The sequence below is a fragment of the Cucurbita moschata genome, unplaced genomic scaffold, assembly GCF_002738365.1.
Source record: "Cucurbita moschata cultivar Rifu unplaced genomic scaffold, Cmos_1.0 Cmo_Scf00113, whole genome shotgun sequence".
Classification (NCBI taxonomy): domain Eukaryota; kingdom Viridiplantae; phylum Streptophyta; class Magnoliopsida; order Cucurbitales; family Cucurbitaceae; genus Cucurbita; species Cucurbita moschata.
Genome location: NW_019268629.1, coordinates 100,198 through 109,466, shown reverse-complemented (window position 1 = coordinate 109,466; position 9,269 = coordinate 100,198). Strand labels below are relative to the sequence as shown.

General features: G+C 35.1%; 1 long non-coding RNA gene across 1 annotated transcript; it reads left to right on the top strand.

The window, feature by feature from the left end:
* The first annotated feature begins 8,041 nt into the window (after window positions 1-8,041).
* Window positions 8,042-8,553, top strand: LOC111439869. Its single transcript, XR_002709875.1, has 2 exons — window positions 8,042-8,138; window positions 8,210-8,553. It is a non-coding gene; the product is annotated as an uncharacterized LOC111439869 (long non-coding RNA).
* Window positions 8,554-9,269: the final 716 nt, after the last annotated feature.

Sequence of the window (9,269 nt, the reverse complement as noted above, 5' to 3'; positions counted from 1 at the left end):
ATTTTTTTTTTTTTTTTTTTGACGAATTTTAATCCCTTCTTACTACTCATATAAAATTATTTAAAGTAATTAATTGCAATAAAATTAATATGATTCGATGAAAGAAAAAGAAAAATGTAAAATGTATAACATGACTATTGACCTTATCCATGGAACGAAATGGGTAAACTTCAAATATGATGACTATTGTAACGAAATGTAAAATGTAACTTCAAAATATCATAACTATTAGTTCATGGAACTAAAATGTAAGATGTATAACATAACTATTGCAACCAAATTTATTATTATTATTATTATTATTATTATTATTATTATTATTTTTCAGGAAATTGATGGAGGGTAGTGTGAGAAGAAGAGTCGGTGGAAGTATTTTAGGGAAGGAATTATAAGAGGTTGGTGGAGAGATGAGATCTGTTGTGTTATTATTATTTATTAATTAACTTATCTTATTTATTTATTTACTTTTCATTCTTCACCCTATTACATGAACGTGGTGAAAAGAAAACTAAGTTACAGAGCTAGAGATATACGAAGAAAGAAATATATGAAAAAACATCACAATATGACTGAGACAATAGAGAAGAATTTATAGTTGATCATATTTGTTAAAACCACCCCACCTAAATGCGAGCGAAAGTTTTCTATTCATAATTATTTAGATAATCAAATAAATTACTAAAGATATAAAAGAAGTAATAAAGGGATACAATATATTTGTCTGGACTAGAACGGCAAATATGATACGTATCGTAAGTCATAATAGAAGGCAAATAATTAAAAGATCAAATATGATATATATGGTAACTATAATTCAGTGCTAAATATCCTTAACACCCCCGCAAGCTAAGCGTTGGATTTGAACGAACGTGAAGCTTGGATTTGAAATATTCAAAGAGAGATTGAGAAACACTTTTTATGAAGATGTCAGCAACCTAGTTCAGACGAACCGTCTGAGTTGGGCGGCATAGTATTTTCTTCGCCATCGAAAATTGCAGTGAGATCATCAGACAACGGCGATGCTGTCTTGGCTCCGACGAAAATATGTCTAACCCACGAAGTAGGAGGGAAAACCCAGGTGAAGAAGGAGAATAGAGAGAGAGAGAGCCATTTTAAGGGCTTTGGTTAAGTTGTGAATAGAACAAAAAAAGCAGAGAATAGAAATCCATGTAAGAATTCCACGGGGAGTGGACTATAGAGACACAAGGTCGAGGTTTCAGAATTGGATAGTAACTCTATTATGAGAAAAGGGCAAGAGATAGAGAGAGAGAGAGGGTTCGGAGGTGTTTAGGAAGAAGAGATGAAGAAGAGGGCAGAAACTAAGAATGTGGACTCTAGGTGTATTTTAGACGAAGAAAGAAAGAGAGGGGCAACGACGGAGTGGGGTCTGCGCCTTGTGGACTGGTTTGCTATCAAACAAATGAGCACTAGTAAGAATATCTCAAGCATATTTTAACTGACTAATAAAGAGATCATCAGGAGTGGGTGAAGAGCCACAATGATAGATCCAGAGATAACGATTTTGTTCACAGCACCACCATTGCTAGGAGTGGAGGCCGGTGATAGAACAGTAGGCAGAGCCAGTGAAGAAGTAGCCGACGCCATAGCAGGTGGTGAAGTTCCAATGGACAGAGAGGGAGCCATGTCCCCCAGAGTAAAGGACGAAGACAGTGTTGAAGTCGAAAGAGTTGCCACAGTGGGTGAAGGAGACGATTTTAGCGAGGAGGCCAGCGACGACTTTGTTGGCGAAGAGGCCAGTGCGGTGCCCAAATTCCGAAGGTAACTCTGCGAAAGGTCGATGGGCTTGTCAAGATTCCGTATATTTTCGATGAGAATGCTGATGAGGATCATGAGGTTAGGATTTTTGTAAAGGATGAAGGGTCGATTGGGAAGAAAATAAGAGAGGCTATGTTGGCTAAAGGGAAATCAATGAAGAAGGTGAGGTTGTATGTACAGAGTATGGTAAAGGGTGATTTGGAGGCCAAAAGGCGGAACCGAAGAGTAATCAATCAGCTTCGCCTGCGGCAGCCATGTTGACTGCCCCTACAGCATCAATGCCAATAATGGTGGTGGAAAAGAAGATGAGTAAAGACTTAAGAAGCCATTGAAAATAAAGAATCGGGGTTGCTAAACAAAAAGGGCTCTGATAACATGAAAATATTTTCTAAAACCACCCCACTTAAATGGGTGAAAGCTCTCAATTTATAATTATTAGAGAATCAAATAAATTATCAAAGATATGAAAATATCAATAAATGGATACAATATATTTCTCTGTATAATGGAAAATATGATACTTTTGGTAAGCAGTAAGATATTTGCCTTTAATAAAAGAACAAATATGATATATGTGGTAAACTATAATTCAGAACTAAATATTCATAACAATAGTGTTGGTGCAAAATAAAACCTCGAAACTAGTGTCAATACTAGAAGATGTCAAACCTATCTCTTGTAAGTGGATTTACAAAATGAAGTGTACCTCGGATGGATCGATCAAGAGATACAATGTTCATACTGTAGCTCAAGGGTTCTCTCAACAATATGAACTTGACTATGATGAAACGTTTAGTCTAATGGTGAAGATCATTACCATATGGATCCTACTAGCATTTACGGTAAGTAATGACTGAAAATTATGACCGATGGTTGTGAAGAATAGTTTTTGCATGGAGAGTTAGATAGAGAGATCTACATGGACCAACCAAAGGAATTTGAAAATGAAGTTGCAGTCATTCATCGGTACATGCAAAATCCAAAGAAGCCTCATACAAAGTCCAACGAAACTTAGTGAACGCTCAAATTTGATGAATTTGACACATATGCTTAGTTAAAATATGAAACTTAAAACACTTACATTTTCGACCATTTTCGAGTCATTTTCCATAGGTGTTAACATTGACACTTTTTTTCCTCTTTGAGACGAGGGTCATTAACTTGTTCAGAAAAGTTGTTTTCTCGTTTTAGTATCAAATCATGTCCACACAAGATTGTACTAAACATAAAATAAAGAAGAAAAAAAAAATATTTACTCCTGTCTATAAGACATCACAACCTCAACCCTGTCGATAAGACCCTAACGGAGGCACTTAAATAATTATGTAAAAAAACTAAGTTTCTTTTAATATTTTTCAAAGAAACTGTAAGGAACGCTCAAATTTGATGAATATGACATATGTTTAGTAAAAGTACAAAAATAAATATTTTCATTTTCAGGCCATTGTCGAGTCGTCTTATATTGGTGTTAACATTGACACTTTTTTTCCTCCTTGAGATGAGGGTCATTAACTCGTTCAAAAAAGTTCTTTTCTCATTTTAGTATCAGACCATATATACTAAAGATTGTCTTAATTGAAAAATACGGAAGAAAAAAACATGTACTTGTGTCTATAAGACCTCACAACCTGAACACTTTCGAGAAGACCCAAATTGAGGCACTTAAATCATTATGTGAAAAAACTAAGTTTCTTTCAATATTTTTGAACAACTCTAAGGAACACTCAAATTTGATAAATTTGAAACATATGTTTAGTTAAAATAGGAAACTTAAACACTTTCATTTTCAGGCCATTGTCGAGTTATTTTACACAAGTTACCTTTACACTTTGTTTCATCCTTGAGATAAGGGTCAATAACTTGTTCAAAAAAGTTTTTTTCTCGTTTTAGTATCATACCATATCTCATTTTGGTTTAGATTGTTGTATCCGATTAAATCTCCTTATAGATAGGAGTTAGATTTAGCTTTGATTTGATTTAATTTGATTTAGTTTTGATTTGATTTAGTTTTTGATTTGTTTACTTATTTGTTATCAGATTTTCTTTAGATCTTTAGGTAGATTTTCTAAATATTTTCTTGTATTCTCTATATATAGAACATTCTTGTTCTTCATAATATAATCTTCCCATCAACCATTCAATCACTCATTTTTTCACTAACCATTGTATGAGTGCTATCTTCTTAAGGGATCTATGAGGAGTTCAAAATGGGGAGAGAATCCAATTTTTCAGTTGTTGCACCACTAGTCTTCAATGAAGACAATTATTAAATGTGGGCAGTTCGTATGGAGACTTATCTAGAGGCTTTGGATCTTTAGGAAGAGAGGATTACGAGGTTCCTCGGCTTCCAGCAAATCCTACTGTAGCACAAATCAAAGTATAGAAGGAAAAGAAGACAAGAAACTCAAAGGCAAAAGCTTGCCTATTTGCCGCTGTATCTCAAATGATCTTCATGCGAATAATGTCCCTCAAAACAGCAAAGAAAATTTGGGATTATCTCAAGGCTGAATATGGAGAAGATGAGAGGATTTGTGGAATGAAAGTCTTGAATTTGATTAGGGATTTCGAGTTGCAGAAGATGAAGGAGTCTGAGTCGGTGAAAGAGTACTCTGACAGACTTCTCAGCATTGCCAACAAGGTGAGATTGCTTGGTTCTATGTTAAATGATTCCAAGATCATTGAAAAGCTGCTAGTCACTATTCAAGAGAAGTTTGAAGCCACCATTATTACTCTGGAGAATACCAAAGACCTGTCAAAGATTTCTCTTACAGAGCTCTTGAATGCTTTACAAGCACAAGAGCAAATGAGGTCTATGAGGCAAGAAGGGGTGATTGAAGGTGTCTTACATGTCAAGCATCAAGACAATAGCAGGTATAAAAACAAGAAAAAACTCCTTATAGCTACTGCATCTTTTCCTTTGATTTCCAAGTGTTCACCATTGCCAATCCTCACTCTCTTGACTTCAGTATCTCTTGATTCCTCAAAAAACTCCTTATCATATGTCATATGGTTTGTGCACCCACTGTCAATCAACCAGCTCTCACTTGATTCTTTGCCTGGGGTGATCACAAACAATTGATCTTCTTCTTCTTGATCAATTACCTGTGCATCTACTTCTTTCACTTGCTCTTTGGCTTTGCAGATCACAGCTTCATGTCCAAGTTGATTGCATTTGGAGCAGAACGTATTAGGTCTTCTCCAGCCCTTGTATGGTGGATGACCTTTCTTCTCACAATGGCGGCAAGGTGGATAGGATTTTTTAGAACCTCCTCCTTTTGTCTTCTGATAATTGGCAGATGAATCTCCATTCGTCGATTGGTTTTTGAAAATTTTCTTGTTTTTATACCTGCTATTGTCTTGATGCTTGACATGTAAGACACCTTCAATCACCCCTTTTTGCCTCATAGACCTCCTTTGCTCTTGTGCTTGTAAAGCGTTCAAGAGCTCTGTAAGAAAAATCTTTGACAGGTCTTTGGTGTTCTCCAGAGTAGTAATGGTGGCTTCAAACTCTTCTGGAACAGCGACTAGCAGCTTTTCAACGATCCTGGAATCATTTAACACAGAACCAAGCAATCTCACCTTGTTGGCAATGCTGAGAAGTCTGTCAGAGCACTCTTTCACCGATTTAGACTATTTCATCTTCTGCAACTCAAAATCCCTAATCAAATTCAGGACTTTCATTCCACGAATCCTCTCATCTTCTTCATATTTAGCCACGAGATAATCCCAGATTTCCTTTGTTGTTTTAAGGGACATTATTTACATGAAGATCATCTGAGATATAGCTACAAATAGGCAAACTTTTGCCTTTGATTTTCTTGTCTTCTTGTCCTTTTGTACTTTGATTTGTGCTACAGTAAGATTTGCTGGAAGTGGAGGGATCTCGTAATCCTCTTCTATTGCTTACCAAAGATACAAAGCCTCCAGATAAGTCACCATACGAACTACCCACATTTGATAATTATCTACATCGAAGACGGGTGGTGCAACAGTTGAAAAATTGGATTCTCCTCCCATTTTGATCTCACAGATCCCTTAAGAAGATAGCTCTGATACCAATTGTTAGTAAAAGGATGAGTGATTGAATGGTTGATGAGAAGATTATATTATGAAGATCAGGAATCCTCTATATATATATATATAATACAAAAATATATTTAGAAAATCTACCTACAAATCTGCAGAAAATCTGGTTACAAACCAGTAAACAAATAAAAAACTAAATCAAATCAAAATTTAACTTCTAACTAGAAGGAGATTTAATCAGATACAGCAATCTAAACAAATACGTGATCTTTAACAATATCTTATCCACTAAAGATTGTCCTAAGCATAAAATAAGGAAGAAAAAAAAAAACATTGGCTCATGTCTATAAGATCTCACAACCTCAGCTCTCTCGAGCAGACCCTAATGGAGGCACTTAAATCATTATGTGAAAAAACTAAGTTTCTTTCAATATTTTTGAACGAAACGGTAAGGAATGCTCAAGTTTGAGGAATTTGACACATATGTTTAGTTAAAACACGAAAATTAAACACTTTCCCATTCGGGCCATTTTCGAGTCATTTTCCTTAGGTGTTAACATTGTCACTTTTTTTCCAATTTGAGACAAGGGTCGTTAACTCGTTCAGAAAAGTTATTTTCTCGTTTTAGTAACGGACCATATCAACTAAAGATTGTCCTAATCGTAAAATAAGTTAGAAAAAGAACATTTACTCGTGTCTATATGACCTCACAAACTAAACACTATCGAGAAGACCCAAATGGGGGCACTTAAATCATTATGTGAAAAACTAAGTTTCTTTTAATATTTTTTAAGGAAACTGTAAGGAATGCTAAAGCTTGATGAATTTGACACATATGTTTGGTTAAAATACGAAACTTAAACACTTTCATTTTTTAGCTATTTTCGAATCATTTTCCATATGAGTTAACATTAGCACTTTTTTCCTCTTTGGGATGAGGGTCATTAATTTATTCAGAAAAGTTATTTTCTCGTTTTAGTATCATATCATATCCACTCAAGATTGTCCTAAGAAGGAAGAAGAAAAAAAACATTTACTCATGTCTATAAGACCTCACAACCTCATCCCTGTCGAGAACACCCTAGCGGAGGCACTTTAATCATTATGTGAATAAAATAAGATTCTTTCAATATTTTTCAATGAAATTGTAAGAAACGCTCAAATTTGATGAATTTGACACATGTGTTTAGTTAAAATATGAAACTTAAACACTTTCATTGTCGGGTCATTTTCGAGTCATTTTCCATACTTATTAATATTGACATTTTTTTTCCTCTTCAGGACAAGGGTCACTAACTCATTCATAAGAGTTGTTTTCTCGCTTTACTTATTAATATTGACACTTTTTTTCCTCCTTAGGACGAGGGTCACTTAATCATTTAGAAAAGTTGTTTTCTCGTTTTAGTATCATACCATATCCACTAACTATTGTCCTAAGCATAAAAAAAGTAAGAAAAAACATGTACTCATGTCTATAAGACCTCACAACTTAGTTAGGACGTTGTTGGTTTAAACTGAGGTGGTAAAACTAAAGTTCCATCAACGAAGCTCAACATATCTTAACTCTCAAAGAGAGTAAGAAGTTGTCTTTTCCAAAGAAGATAATTGGAAGAAGAAAGCTTGACGGTGACCATATGGATCAGAGTATTGAAAGGAAGAAGATGAGAAGAGAATTCAAAAGCCAGAGAGAAAAAAGAAGGAAGTTTCTAAATTAGATGAGAATTTTCCATATATAATTACTTACCGACTCAGATAAGATCAAATAGATTACAAAGAAAATGGAAAAGAGTAATAAAAGAATACAAGATATTAGCGTATAATCTGTCAAATATAATGCATATGTTAAATCGTAACCAAAGGCTAAATATCCTCAACAATACAACATATTAACCTACGATCAAGGATCAAATATGATACATATGCTAAACCATAATGGAATGCCAAATATCTTCAACACCAGTGTCTCCATGTCTATTTCTCCGTTCATCTTCTTTCTTCTTTTGTTTCATCTACATCGAATGTACGAGTTATACAATCCTAATTGTCAAAACTATATTTCAAACTCGGTACGAAAAGTTTACCCCAATTTCATGCATGTGTTCATACGTTTTTCAAATGCATCCATTGAACCTAGTGAATGCATCCATTGAACCTAGTGAGGCTAAACCTTCCATTTATTTCATTCATCCCCTGATTTAGTTACCTTATATAAGAACACCCGAACTATATAAGCCTTTTAAGAAACTCAACCATAACCATAGTCATGGCTGGAAAGTTGTGTACTGAACTCGCTTTCTTAGCTGCGATCATCTTGTTCATACCCGTGTTTAGTTCAGGTAAAAGCTCTCACCTTATAAGTAATTACAGCCAAAAATAGTTGTTTAAAGTGTTGGTTTATACTGTGCAGTGAATGGCATGCCGTTGGGCTTAAAACCAAGCTCTCTGATACACATCACATGCAGTACCCCAAGTGATTGCGGTGACCCTACGCGTTGCTATTGTGATACTCATTTGTGCTTTTGCCGATCCTTCAACAGCCCCTTCGCCTTCACCTCACCTCCAAAACTTCCCTTACAAGACAACAACAACTAATCAGGGATTTGCATGCCGGCGTTGTTAAAATAAATAAGGGTATGACACAAGTTTGAATACTACTTGTGTATACCTACTCGTAGATGTATTCGAACGAGCTTATATTGAAAATCGTGTTATAAAAATTTCGTTCGATAACTATTTTACTTTTGAAAATTAGCTTTTTGAACACTATTTTCACCTCCCAAGTATTATCAAGTGCATTTGTCGTGTTATGCACGTGTATTTCTTAATCTAAAATAAGTTAGCTTTAATGAATGGAGTAGAGTATTTGAAGTAGGAGTGTTCGTGGGTTGGGTTGGAACATATTTTAGACCCAACCCAGTTGCTCGGATCTGTAAATTTTTCAACCAACACATCTCTTATTAAGTAATGAACTCAATCCAAGCATAAATCTTTTGAGTTGGATTGTTTGAGTCATATATTCAAATTATTGTTTTAAATAAAAATAAAACGTTAGTTCATTGATCGACCGCTTTCTACGCCATATATTTAGCGTTGAGTGTTGAGGAGGTTGCTGGTTCAAAGTGAGGTGGTTCTCTTTTCGAAAGAAGATAATTTAGATGAAGCTCGTGAGGCTAAACCTTCCATTTACGATTTAGTTACCTTTTGTAGCATAGTTATGAGTGGAAAGTGTGTTTATATTACAGTGAATGGCATGCCATTGGGCTCAAAACCAAGCACTCTGGTCATGCAGTAGACAAGTGATTGCTATATAACCCTAAGGTGTGTCGTTGTGTGCTTCATTTGTGGCTTTGCACATCACTCATTCAGCTCACCTCAAACTTCCTTTACGAGACGCCAACAAATGTGGCCATCAACAACAACTAAGCAGCTTTATGAGAGATTTTGAAGTTTTGTGCATGTCACATGGG